The sequence below is a fragment of the Benincasa hispida genome, chromosome 11 (assembly GCF_027475165.1).
Source record: "Benincasa hispida cultivar pf3 chromosome 11, pf3_genome.v1.1, whole genome shotgun sequence".
In the NCBI taxonomy this organism is placed as follows: domain Eukaryota; kingdom Viridiplantae; phylum Streptophyta; class Magnoliopsida; order Cucurbitales; family Cucurbitaceae; genus Benincasa; species Benincasa hispida.
This window is the reverse complement of record NC_143488.1, coordinates 80,810,871-80,824,445: the sequence shown is the minus strand read 5'-3', so window position 1 is coordinate 80,824,445 and position 13,575 is coordinate 80,810,871. Positions and strand designations below refer to the sequence as shown.

Here is a 13,575-nt window from a genome sequence, read left to right as displayed (position 1 = left end):
TTGGATAATTAATTCTTTTTCTTTAATAACCAAGTGAGTGGGTAGTTATAGAATTCATGGTAACCGTGAGTTTAAAAGGAAAATGGTTTTCCTATTTTTAAAAAGATGATTTACAAATTGCTGAAAAGTTTTCGTAAAAAGTTTTTTTAGTTTTCTCTCTCACGCAAAAGAAACTCACGTAGTCGTCAAGTAAATACGGATTTACTAAACGACGGCTGGGCGAGCTAAACGATCGTGCATTGGCAAGCTAAACGATCGTACAGTATTTACTAAACGATCACATAGTTTTGCTAAACGATCGCTCGCCCAAAGTAAACGATCGTGTAGTGTCTGTAGGCGACAGACCGAGCTAAACGATCGCATAGCTTTTACTAGACGATCACATAACTTTATCTAAACGATTGGGCGTCGACCTATATGATAGGTCTCCGCCATCTCCCACTTGCCCAGTTATGTATACGATCAGTGTTTTCCTCATTCATCTGCCTCATAGTCCGAACAGAGCCCACCCTCTGGATTTTCACACCGAGAATACCAAGGTAGCCTTGTTAGTGGTGTCAGACTCAATTTGACACCGTCGAGATTTTCTGGAGACCGTTCATGTTGTTGCTGAGAAGTTTGTGACCGAGGTGATCATTGAGGACGAGCGCGAAGTGTTCGTGTGGTGTTCGTGCTGTGTTGCGTTCATGTAGATCGAGCGTTCGAGGTTGCTGTTGTTCAAGCGGTCGTGCGCAACGGAGCGTGGAGATGCATCTTCAAATGTTCGTAGAGTTTCGCTTTGTTCATTTGAGTTTTTCATACTGTAATTTCTGCATGAATTGTATAACCGCTTATTTAAAATCGACTGTAAATTTAATGTTCATTCATGATTGTGATTTAGAATAATCGTTCTTCTGCTACTCATGGAAATCTCGAATCCGATTTTCTTCAGTCTTGATAGTTAATGAAAATCAATTAATTCGGTTTAAAGTGTTTAAATCAACTAATTATAAATCGTTGGAGCTCATGATCTATAAGTCCATAAGGTCTTTCTACTGACTCGTAAATTAAATCTTGGATTAGTGAATTAAGCAAATTTGAATTGATCAAATCGAAATTAGGGTTTTGAATTTATATCAATTTAGGGTTTAATTGATTATATTTGATATAATTAATATGTTTATTTTTTAACGAAATTGGAGAGTTTAAATTATATAATATTGATTTAAATGTTCAATTTCATGAATATCATTCATGTATTAATTAGGTGTTTGATTAATTTAATATTTAATATTAATTTATTATTTAAATTAATTAATTAAATTTATTTAATTATTTATTTAAATAAAAATTTTCTTTTTAAAATTAGAAATTCATAAATAAAATTAAAGCTAATTTTATGAAAATCATTTTTAATTTTATTTTGAAAAATGAATTTTATTTTTGAAAAAAAAAAAAAGGAGTTGTTGGATTAATCCACTGAAACCAACACCTAAGCCTAAGTATTATTGCAATTTGAAGTGTCAAATTGCATTAATACTTAGTGCTCGAATGTATTGAACATTTAAATATGTTCAATTTCTCAGAATTTAGGACATGCAACTTGAATTTTTTAGAAAAATTATGAACTCTTCCTTCCAGCCCAAAAACCCTCTTCAATCTCACCTTAATTGATCTCAATTCAGTGTTTCCACCACACATTCTAAGCTAGAGATCAGTAAAGAAACTCCTCTTGGTGGTCTACTGTGAGTTTGAAGATCTAATTCGTGAATTTTAACTGGAGCTAAAGAGTTTTCATCAAAGGTAATGTGTTCATGAAACCCTCTTTAGAAAATTGTTTTGATACTTGCGTTTAAACTCAAATTAAGTGTAATTGGAATGTTTATTGATTCTAATTTCTTCCGTTGCTTTTTAGTTTACTCTATCATTAATTACTTGACGTTCTTTTGAAAAAATGTCAAGTAATATGTAATTTTTAAGAAAAACATCAAGAATAATGGGGAAAAAAAAAAAGCAAAGGTTCACGAATTTTTTTGGATTTTTTCACGCTAGCTTAAAGTTGACATTTTTTAAATGTCAAGTTTTATATGTTTTTAATTTACACATTTTAAATATCAAGTATAAAAATTAATTAAACCATACGTTTTTAATTAAACCCTTGATTACTGAAATGTAAAAAACATAAAATTCAAAACCCTAAATTTCTTTGTAAAAATACCTTTTTCTTTTCTTACACAAATCTCCTCACACCACTCAAAACTCTTGGTATTCACTATCTCTGTTCAGCTCACAAGTCTAGCAACTCAGCTTCGCTCAAGCACCGTTTGAGCTTTTTGTTACAGGTTCATTCGATCTTCGCATTGCAGGTTCGTCTGACCTTTGTTCTAGCACTATTCGAGCTCCATTCTAGCGTCCTTCAAGATTCATTCCACTCCATTCCAGCTAGTATCGTTCGAGTTGTGTTTGAATGCTGTCAAAGTCGAGGTTTGTCTGATTTTTAATGCTTTTCATTTCTCTCTAAGATCTATCCTCAAATCTATTCACGAAGTCTATTCCAGCATCGTCGAAGTAGATCTGAGAGTTCAAATTTCGTTGATTCACCCTTTGAATTTCCTCTAAATCTTGCCAGAAACGGATAGTCACACACATATATAAGCAGCAATTTGAGAGGATTCGTGTTTTTCAACAACTCCATCACGGTATTTTTTTCTTTTATTTGTGTGTTTCTTTTAATTTTTATTGATTGAATTAAGTTGATTTTTGTGTTCTATGAAAGTTTTTATTTATGCCATCCATTCTTTTGCCATGTCCGCCGTTGTTTTTTCCGTTGCCATGAGTCGTGCGTCAGATCATCAATTCCTTCATCAAATCGTCGATCCGTTCGTCAGATCCAAAGGATCTAAACTGAAAGTGAAATTTTGTGGGTTTAGGTCAGTGCTCGTGGATGGATCTTATCGAATCTTGATGCATAGCCTTCGCATGGGTTATTTTTACAGTTGGTCTAATGTCGCCGACATTGAATCTTCTGCACCATGGGTCTTTTATCGTTTTCATTCTCTTTGTATGGGTTCTTTTTGTTGGGATTATTGTGTTAATTCTCCTGGAGTCTCGTAGTTTGTCAACTTTGTACACATTGTTATTAATAAAATAAAAGTTATTTTATTTGCATTTACTCATATCCAATAAATAAAGATCCGTAGTTATAGTATGTAAACTTAAGCATGTATATGAGATATACAAGTAGATCATGCCTTAAATAATAATCTAAAAGGTCTGTAGTATAAGGTTAAAGGAGGGATACCTTATCCTGGCGACATATGGATACAGTCCGCTTTGTAAAGGCTTACAAGTGTTGTGAACTATTACAGATGGTCTGTTCTTGACCATTCATGTGGAGACATGCGAGTGGGGGTGTCCTATACAAAGAGTTTCTATAAGACTTGACCACAAGATGATTCGTCTCTTTATATAACGTCGTTGATACTTGAGACTTACATCTCACTATAATGACCATAGGTGACATGACCTTAATCCTAGTGTTTTGAGAACTTCTACCTTTGAGGGCGGTCCTTTGATTAGTATGAGTGAGAGTGGTCAGATTGCCAACTCAACAAGCCTACCTTTTTGGGATTTGTTTGATTAGGGAGCTGGGAACTCAGTTACACAAGAGGAATTCACCCTTTCCCCGAAGTAGGGGTAAGTAGATAAATTACTCCCTTCAGGGCTGATTCTGGGTCTTGAACATAGTGACCACATCCTCTCTTAAGGAGTTAGAGGAATCAATGGTACTTAAGGAGTTAGATGTAACTATAGGAGCAAAACGGTAAGTTGGCCTAACTGTACTTACGAGCGATTTGTGAAGGGTTATAGCATTGTTGATTGGTTGATATGGACACAGAAATATATCTATAGTGAGAAGAGTGCAGTTGTCGGTCTTTAGTGGAGTGCTCGGTAGTTAACAGATGGTGGATCCATGACTAAAGAGTTTAGTCAGTTATTCACGTACCGTTGAAGCTTCAAGCTACAGGTCCATAAGGTCCCCTTGGTAGCTCAATGGATTCAAGTTGAGAATCAGTTCTTGGAGTTAGTTTGAAGAGTTCAAATTAACAAGAGGAAATTCAATTATATATAATACAATTGGTGTTATGTATGAGATACATCAAGAGGAGGATTAATGTAAATATGATTTACATTAAGTACCATAAAATAGAAAAAAAAAACTATGGTTTGTATGTTTCATGAGACGAAATATTAAAACTATAGGTTATAAATATAATATGGTAAGTTAGTTATCATATTTATTTATAATATATTAATTATTGATAATTAATTTTTTTTCTCTATGAACCAATTGAGTGGGAGATTATTGGTGGTTTTATGGTAACTGTGAGATAAAAAGGAAAATTGTTTTCTTAAAATGAGGAGTTGCCTCATTCGGAAAGAACTCACAAAAAAAGCTATCAAGTGAAAGTGTTTCACTAAGCGATCGCTATAGAGAGACTAAAGGATCATAGAGCTTTGACTATACGATAGTCACTTAGCTGGTCGTAGCTAAACGATCGCGCGACTAAGTCTATACACGATAGGCTGCCATTTACTAAACGATCGAGCACATCGTCTATACAATAAAGTGTTTCCTATCTCCCACTTGTTCGATCGTCTACACGATCGTTGTCCTCCAGTCTCTTCCTCAAGCCAAGTTCATACAGAGCCCCCAACTCCAGGATTCTCATACCGAGAATACCAAGATAACCATTGTGGTGGTTTCCTCACTCAACTTGATTGGTTTCGAGGAGTTGTTGGCCGTTCGTTGGGTTCGTGATCATTGTGTTCGTGCTGTGCACCGGTCGTTGCGTTCGAGGGTTGTGTTGCTGTGGACGATTGTAGATTGATCGAAGGAGTTTGAAGAATTGTTCCTTTATCCCTTGATTGTATCGTTGAGCATGCTGTAATTTCATTTTGTGCATGACTTGTTAGTTTCCGTTTTATGACTGTAATTGTTTGTGTTCAATTCGAATGAAATTTGGAACGATCCTTCCACTGTTCATGGAAATCCTCATACTTGATTTCCTTCACTTTTTGTCTCCATTGTGGATGTTTGATAGAAGTTTGCCCTTTAAAACCACACTAGAAGCTATAACTTGCAAGCAATTTTTATCTAGTGTTTTGTGATTCATCACTTGTATAGTCTCTCTTTTTGTTGGTATTTTTGTTCTATTTGGTTATGTGGAAAATGAAGGAAAAATTGTTGTGGTTGTTCTGCCCTTTTTTCTCTCTAGCCAAATGACAATGAAGTAGATTACATTCTATTTATTTTATTTTCTGTTTCCTTTGTTCTATTTTCTTTTGTTATTTAGTTGTTGATGAACTTAATTGCTTTGCATTTTCCTTCTCTTTTCAGGGGTTGAGGACTTTTCAGGTCTGAAGCTTTTGAAGACTTAAGAAAAGTCTTCTCTTTTTCCTTCAGGGTTTTTCTTTCTCAGGTGTGGTTCTAAAATATTTTTGCAACCATTGAGTCTGTTTGAAGTCCTACAAAAAGATATAGGAAGCTAACTGAGGTTCTAAAATATTCAATAAAGTTCATGAGCAGGAGTAATTAACTAGCATTCAAGGAGTTCAAAAATTGACATGGATTTTTTTTTCTTTTATTAATCTTGTAGTTTTTTAATTAGCCTTCTATTTATATAGTTATGTTTCTTATTTCTCATTTGCTCTTCATTAATTTATATACTTTCTATATAAATTTTGGTTCTTTTAATTACAATAATCCAAAATAGGATTTGGACCTCAGTCCTTGAAGGGACTCTTTATCTCATTATTTTTATTAAAACTCGGTGTGTTGAGTAATTGGATAGAAAAGCAATAACTTCCATTCTTGTCACTTTCGTTGTTATGTTAATTAGGGTGGTTTTGTTGTTATTTGAGGGTTGTTTGATAAATGGGTATAAGTTGTTGGTTTGGGTAGGTATTTATTTGTTATGCCTATAAAGAAAAACTGTGGGTTATTAAAATCACAACTAACCCTAAAAACCAGTGATATTTTCATTTTCTTCTCTCTTCCATCATCTTCGCCATTTGGATTCTCCCCCATCTTTTTTTTTTTTTTTTTTTTTGTCGTCAAACCTTTGGATCGTCAGATATGATGATTTGGTTCATTGTTTTTGTTGGATTTCTTCCAAGGACCGATCTTATCTTATGTTATGAATCTGAAGCTCTCACTGTATTATATTATAAGTATCGAAAAGAACATATATTTTGTGCATTTTTTTGGAAACGACCACATGTTCGGTTATTTCATATTATTTTTGTGATCTTATGAAAAATGTTACTGTACTTCATCAAATTCAATATATATATGAAATAAATATACATACAATATATCAATTAGTAATTGGGATAATTACCTTCAATATATATACATACATTCAATATACAATATACCAATTAATTTAGCAGCAATATGAAATGTATTTTGTTGGTATGTTTTACAAATTGAAGAGAATTAGAATTATTACAGTTTTTTAAAGAATATATGGAAAATAATCTATTATGTTCTACAAATTGAGAAAAAAATTGAGATTGTCCAATTTATGTCATAGATGATTTAAGAAAATACGTGTATATTTGAAAATTAATCAACAATAACAAAGTATAAAACTAAAAAATAAAATAATGAAATAAAAAACAAACAAAAACAAATAGAACTAATCTCATTCACAAAAAATCTGCATCATATCCCCAGCTCAACTCAACTCAACTCTGCACAATAAACACAGACAATAATTACCAACTCTAACTCAATTTTGCAAACAAACACAGACAATTTAACTCCCCAGATAATTTAACTCTCCAGATAATAATTACCAACTCAACTCAATTCAATTATCTACTTTTAGCTAATCTCCATATTGTTGAATTTTTGTTGTTATTTGAGTAGTTATCTCTTTAACTATGAAATTCTTTTAGTTGTTTCATCTTACTTGGTTTTTTTTTTTTTTTTTTGTTCAAATTATTTTCACTCTTTTCTATTGGTTGGTTGAGTTTAGTTTGAGGGATATAAGACTAGCACATTGGGGGGAAAACTTAATTGGTAGGAGAGTTTTTTGGAGGTACTATTTAGACTTAAAGTTTTTGGTTTTAATACCCTTCTATTTTGTTTGTAGATTTCAAGGAGTTGAGGATAATATCTAATGAAGCTTTGACTTTAGAGTTATCTAGGAGTGTTGTGGTACTTAGAGGATGGTACAATCTCTTTTTCTTATTATTACATATGCTCTATGTTTTATGATTAAGGATCATAACTCGTTTGGTTGATGTTAGTTTAGTAACGTTGTAGACATAAAATTGTGAATATATATTATTTGTTTATATGGTTAACAAGATTGGAAATGTGTGTTGTTTATTTGGTTGATGAATATTATCTGTCTTATATATATCAATGTGATTATTGGACCTTAAAACAGGAGCAATTATATAGGTAATTTCTAATAGTACATTTTTTCTTTTAAAAAAAAACATATGAACTTGACAAGCAAAACGTATCAAGTATTCATTAAGTTGTCAGTTTTTGGGTGTCAAGAAGAAATTACATTTGACAAGTAAAAACTGTCAAGTTATGAAAAACTTGATCCATGATAAATGTCAAGAATTTAGATACTTGACACTTAAAATAAGCCAAGATATCTCATATACTTGACAGTTATAACGTATCCAGAAAATTGTAGCTTTACGCTTTTAGGCAATCAAAAAATTTCTCTTATTCTATAGATTACTTGACGTTTTTAAAAAGTGGTACTTAAGGAGTTAGATGTAACTACAAGGGTCAAACGATAATTTATCCAATTGTAGTCACGAGTAATTTGTGAAGAGTTAACTTACTATTGATTGGTTAAATCCATGGACACAAAAATATATCTACAGTACAAAGAGTGCAGCTATCGGTCTTTAGTAGAATGTGCAACAGTTAATGAATATTGATTAATTTAATTAAAGAGTTTAATTAATTAATCTCATATCATTGGAGCTTCTAATATGTAAGTTCATAAGGTTCCTTTGCTAGCTCACTAATGATTAAATAAGAATCAGTTACTTTTTTTTTAATTAATTTGAAATTTTCAAATTAATTGAGAGAATTATTTATATGAGATGTAATTAATATAATATATATGAATACATTATAATATAAAGTATGATGAGAAAAATAAATATTTGAATAGGATTCAAATATTAATTATATGAATAGCATTCATTATATGTTAAAATTTATATAAATATGATTTATATTAAAATTATAGGTTATGTGAAAGAATAATATTTGAATATGTATAAAATGTGTCATATTTATATGATTTAATATAAAGTTATTCAACATGATATTGGGGAGTTTTACATTGAGACGTAAATTTCACAGAAAATAAGTGTGCTTCTTTGCATTTTTTCCCTCACCTAAGATCTTTCTCAACAAACTCTTATTCCCTCACAAAAAGTAGAAAAGTTCATAATTCCTTCTGATTTTTACCTTGATAATAGTAAGGAAGAGCTTCGTGGTGGTGTTCAGATATTTTCTTGCTATGTTTTGATGAAGGCAGTGCTCGTGACATTGGACAAGAGAAATGCAAAGAAGGAATTTCATCAAGGGTGAATGATTATCAAGGGTGAATGATTTATTCTTCCTTTCCTCTATGTATATATTTACTAAAGCACGCTTATACGTATTTAATAGTTTTTCCTACTTTATATAATTTCTTTGTTATAAGTTCTTTGCAAAATGAAATCACTGACACAAGGCGATTACTCGCTTCCTCTAAGGATACAAAACCTTCAATAACAAACACAAGTATCAATTAGTTCAATAGCATAATTTTTTTTTTCTTCCTTCAAGGTCTTTCAATGCCAATGACGCATTGAACTTGCTTGTTGTGAAGTTACAGTCGCATGGCCTACTACAACTTTCTCTTCTTATTCATTCTCGTTATTTCTTTTCTCAAGTGAGTTTTCTAAAATCTTTTCTTCTCTTCCTAGTCTTTAATGCTTTCTAGTGTTGGAGTGCTCCTTGCTTCATCTAAGAGCTCTATAGATTCCTTTTCTAATTCACTTTCAAATGTTATTGTTTCACCTTGTTCTTTTTCTTCTTCATGCAAAGTTTCTGTGTTATGAGCAAGGTTTCTTGTGGGCTAATCTTCAATTCATTTGCACTATTTTCCATCTGGTTCTCTAAATTTTGTTGAAATGTTGTTTCACTTTCAATCTTAACATCCATGTTCGCCCTATATTTCTTAACAAGCTCTTCAATGCTTGTTGACACTTGGCTCTTTTTGGACATGTTTATGATGCAATTAAAACATTGATTCGAATCTATCAGCGTCTAGCTGGTCAACCCTTGAGGAGTTAGGGTACTCACTCAATCCTTGCTTATGCTCTACAATAGTCAAAAATATGTTTTCCTCTATAATAAACACAAGACCTAGATAAATAAGGACATATTCCACCAAAAATAACTTTGCAACAATCAAAACAAAAAGTATCAGAAAGTTTTGTATTTAGGAGCAACAAACGGATTGTTTCTCTCATATAAATTATTCAACGTGTTTTTTAGTTCTGCAAATTCTGCAATTAATGCTGCAATGATAGATGGGTCCATTTGGTGGATCTTTTTGAATAATCAAGACATAATTCAAAAATAATAGGTTCTTTTGTTTATGCACTAAGCTCAACCTACAAAACAAAAGCAAACAAAGATAAGAGTTTATGAGAAAGAGCCAATGTAGTTGCAATTTAATCACAATTTCTATAAAAAAAAATTTGAATGTGAAATAGTTCCTGATAACGATGTCAAAAACTTGATCGATCAATCGTAGAAATGATGAAAATGAGAATAAATATGGTCTAAGTGCAAGCATACACTGTCGATGAAGTAATAATTCTTGAAGTATTACAAGAGTTAATCCCACAAGACTATTTATGCGATTCATTTTTTTCTAAAAAAGAGTTATTTGATGCAATTCAAGGGGTAACCGGTAATAAGTGATTTTGATGTTGACTATTGATAAAAGCAGTAAATAAGAGTGTTGACCAAGGATGTAGTTATGTTTCAACCTACCGTGTGCCTTGGGCAATGCAGGAGTATCATACCAGGACAATGACTTAGTCATGGACAAAATACTTCTTTTATTTGGTCTTGTATCAATTTCTTCTAGAAGCTCTAAGTAGCTAATGCCTATATTTCTATGGTTAGTTGGATATTAGATTAATTCACATGAAATTTTCTATGATGTCCCTTATTTCTAAGACGACGTGATAGTCCTATTTTTAGGCTTTTAGTCCCATATCCATTTGTGACCCCAATTTACATTCTAATAACCTTCTCAGCTTTAAGACTCCATTAGATTGCTAAATTAAGTGATCGATTTAACTTAAAAATATTTTTCTATAAATTCAATAAAGGAAATGCATAAGTCAAATAGGTATGAAACATAAGCATTGTTCAAGCCATAAAACCCTAAGGTATTCACATAACTAAATCCCTTAAAGAAATTAGCTCATGACTAATAGTAAAATGAATAGATTTCATTCGATCATAAATCATGATTACAAGATAAATGTTCAACAAATGAAAATAAATAAAGATAGAAAAAGCAAAGAGAAATTAGAAGAAATGTTGGAAATATAATAAAAGTGGCCTTGTGATGATCTCTCACTCGCCCAATCTTTCCCTAGGGTGATTCTCCTATTGCAAGAACGGAATCTCACTTCGCCACACATTTTCACGGAGTAGAAGTAACCTAGAGTGCTCAAGCCTCAGAGGGACTTTTGTTCCTGAAGTTTACTGACTGAAAGAATGAGATTTCGGACAAGGGATGACTGAATTTCGTTGAGGGAGGGTAGATGGAGTTCGATAGAGAGTTGATACTTGAAATGGGAGGCTTCTCCTCCTTTGTATAGGCCAAGGTGGTTGAGGAATGACCTAAAATCATGTTTTGAACATTTGCCCATCATTTTAGGCTTTGAATAGCAGTTTTAATCAAGAAAATAACAACCATAATGACTGAGCACGAATCTGAAAAATTAGGCTTTTTGATGCAGTAGCAGTGAATCTGGTGGTGTGAAATCAAAATATGCAAAATAGTCAAAAATCAATTAAAAGGATCTCATATAATTAGCCTAAATCACTAAAAACACACTTTAAACAATTTAAAGATATGTGATTACTCATTTTATCTAATTTGGGGCACCCCAAGGTCAAATATCACATAAAGTGTATTTTTACTATAAAAAAAAAGTACTAAAATAAATAGTAAAAACATGCAATTTTTTACATCAATCAAATATCTATCAGTTAGATATTGATAGACATCTATCAGTATCGATGAGACACTAGACATTGATAGATATTATCAGTGTTAATATGAAAACCCTAGAAATTACAAATTAGGAACCTTTGATGAACCCCTAATAACAAATTCTAAAACCCCCAACTCTATTGATGTCAATTCAAATGGAAGAATTTAGAATTGGATTACCTTTTGATTCAAGACCAAGAGATAAAGAAAACTAGTTCCTTACTCCATGTTCGAACACTCCACAAACAAGATAATCAGACTTACTAGAATGTTCTTAACATGCAACCCTAAATTCAAGAATTGCAAAAGAATGGCGATGAGACTCTGTCATCTACCAGAGAAATTTCATTCAAGGAAAACCCTAAAACTCAAACATAAAAAATTCCTCGTACAACCTAACGGCGATGCTTTATATAGCCTCCCAAAACTCTAATGTGTGCCACATCATAGATTTAATAAAATAACAAAATTACTCTTATTTAACATGTTTAGAAAGGATAAACATGGAAACAATAAAATTAAACTTAAATTAATAAAGAAAATATTAATAATAACTTTGAGTCCTAGGTAGTTCATATCATCCTTTCCTCCTTTAAAATGATTTGTCCTCGAATCTAAATTGTTACCTTGCAGAGCAAATTTATATTCATGAAATGTTAATTATCTAACTCTCTTTTGACCATTCTTCAATTTTTTACCATTGATGAGTTCATAAACAAGTTTGAAGCAATATTTTCTAAGTAATATCTTTGTTCTTACCTCACAAGTGGGCAATATCGCTCTTTCATTGGTGCTTTAAAGTCCTACAAAAATCAGAATAAGTAGTACTAGGTGATACTCTAAAATTAACTCCACTTTAGTGATAACAAACTCTCTTGTGTATAGAATCAAAGATGAGTAGTTTTGAGGAGATAATTTCATCCTCACGTACTCTCACAATTGGACTCACTCCTTCGATCTCTCCTTCATTTTTATTACTTTGCACACTATTGTCAAATTCTCCTTTCACATTCTTCTACAAGTGTCTCTGACTCTTCATTTTCTTTCTCTAATTTTGATTAAGAATTATTTATCTCTTTACTCTCAATGACTTTTCTTTCTTCCTCATCAGAAATCTCTTCATTTAAATCTTCTTTTCGTGCTCTTGGAAAATTTGCATAATCTTCTTCTTCTTTGGGTGATTGATCACGTTTTGGTTTGCTGTTCATTCCTTTGACATTTGGCACATCAAACTCCATTTTAATTGGATTGTTTCCATAACATATTTTCTTATAAAACTGCGTAGTTCCAGGAAATCTTCTCATATAGCCTCTCTAAGCTTTGCATCTCTACCTCGAATTTCAATAGGCCTTCTTCTTTGATGGAACATGGCTGCAAAATAAAAATAAGTGAAAGCAAAATGGATCTCACCAATCACTCCCTCACGTGTTTTACTTGATAGGTGATGTTTTATATTCTTAATGTAGACACTCTCTCACAAAAATGAATGCTGTCAAAAGGCAATGAGCCAAAATTTGCAATCAAGATCAAAAGAGAAAGCAAAAAATAAACCAAACAAGAATAATTTCAAAGTGTCAAACTTAAACAAAGAACAAGTAGAAGTCAACAAAAACAAAAATTAGAAATCAAGAACCTAATGTTCAAGATTCAACAAACTAAACAAGAAAACAACAAGAATCAAGACTTTTAGATTCAAGATTCAAAGAATTATGCAAGATGAACAAAGATGACAAACAACTAGGCAATTCAATGATAAAAAGGAAGCAAAGAATTATGAATAAAAAAACAGATACTAATTTTACTGAATCCCAATTTTATTATCAATAATTTTAGGAGTAAATCTTAAAAAGCAAATGTACCTTTGAAATAACTAATATTTCCTTGTGAATTTTAGCAGCTTACAACTTAGGAAAATTGAGTTGCTTGCTTCTTCCCCTTTTTTTAATTTCACTTTTGATTTTTTTTTTTTTTTCTCCATTTCAACTTCGCTTGTTCCTAAAACCCAATCGTCCAGTTTTCATCCAAATCTGTAGTCCTTTTTTTTTTTCTTTTACCATTCAATTTGGAATTCTAGCAATACTTCATCTTCTTCTCCAAATCAATTCTCTCGAGAAATTTCATCCCCTCATCAAAATTAATAAGTCCACAAAACTCTACTTAATTCTCACCTTCAGAATAGTAAGATAGCCATTGTGATAGTGTCTAAGTTTTGTTGTTCGTTGCAGTATTCGTGAGAAGTCTTTTCTTTGTTTGTGAT

The 13,575-nt window shown here is 31.9% G+C and overlaps 1 long non-coding RNA gene across 6 annotated transcripts; it reads left to right on the top strand.

Moving 5' to 3' along the window:
• Nucleotides 1–2,143: 2,143 nt before the first annotated feature.
• Nucleotides 2,144–8,839, top strand: LOC120090081 (uncharacterized). Of its 6 annotated transcripts, none has more exons than XR_005485413.2 (5): nt 2,144–2,463; nt 2,609–2,678; nt 5,381–5,462; nt 7,143–7,221; nt 8,568–8,839. It is a non-coding gene; the product is annotated as an uncharacterized LOC120090081 (long non-coding RNA). The 6 variants fall into 6 exon arrangements; XR_005485412.2 differs by having other exon boundaries at nt 8,564–8,839; XR_005485410.2 differs by having other exon boundaries at nt 8,509–8,839.
• Nucleotides 8,840–13,575: the final 4,736 nt, after the last annotated feature.